General features: G+C 33.0%; 1 non-coding gene across 1 annotated transcript; it reads left to right on the forward strand.

Annotated features, from left to right (window-relative positions):
• The first annotated feature begins 441 nt into the window (after window positions 1-441).
• On the forward strand, window positions 442-548 carry LOC122095339. The gene has a single exon (XR_006145101.1). It is a non-coding gene; the product is annotated as a U6 spliceosomal RNA (small nuclear RNA).
• Window positions 549-769: the final 221 nt, after the last annotated feature.

A 769-nucleotide genomic window follows, 5' to 3' on the forward strand; every position in this document is an offset into this window, starting at 1 on the left:
AAAGACTTTGCAACTTCTCATTAACAAAGTTTCTATAAATTCTGAAATGTACATACTTAGTACTATATGTCTGCTAACATAAATCTTAAATACATTATAGAAAATTTTATACCTGCCAAACAGTCCTAATTTTGGCATATAATCCTAAAATTAAATAGATATAAAACACTAAAATTTTTAACAACCCTTAACACTTGCTGCTGTGTTCATTATGACATGTGCCTTGTATAGAACAATTGAATTATTTCCCCTACACATCTCTTGAACCCCAAATATCTGGAATTATTTTGTTTTTGACATGTCCATCTTGACATTATTCTTAAATGTGTGCTTATGTAAGAAGTACATGGTTCTAAAATTTCACAATTCTTCTAAACTTACTTTTTGTTGAATTGCCTAGTTTAAGAAAATCAATTACACTTTATATATAAAAAATATTCTGTGCTCAATTCAGCATCACATAAACTAACATTGTAATGATACTGAGAAGATTAGCATGGCCCCTGCGCAAGGATGACAAGCAAATTCCTGAAGCATTCCATAGTTTTACAACAATAGATGCTGGAGGGGATGTGGACAGAAGGGAACCTTACTGCATTCTTGGTGGGAGTGTAAACTTTTTCAACCATTTTGGAAATTAGTATGGAGGTTCCTCAAATGACTCCACATAGATCTCCCCTATGATCCAGAAATCCCACTTTGGGGCATTTACCCAAATGATGACAAACAAGACCATACGAAAACTACCAGCACAACTACATTTATTGCA

This window comes from Dipodomys spectabilis, unplaced genomic scaffold (assembly GCF_019054845.1).
Source record: "Dipodomys spectabilis isolate Male_0828 unplaced genomic scaffold, ASM1905484v1 ptg000344l, whole genome shotgun sequence".
NCBI classification, from domain to species: Eukaryota; Metazoa; Chordata; class Mammalia; order Rodentia; family Heteromyidae; genus Dipodomys; species Dipodomys spectabilis.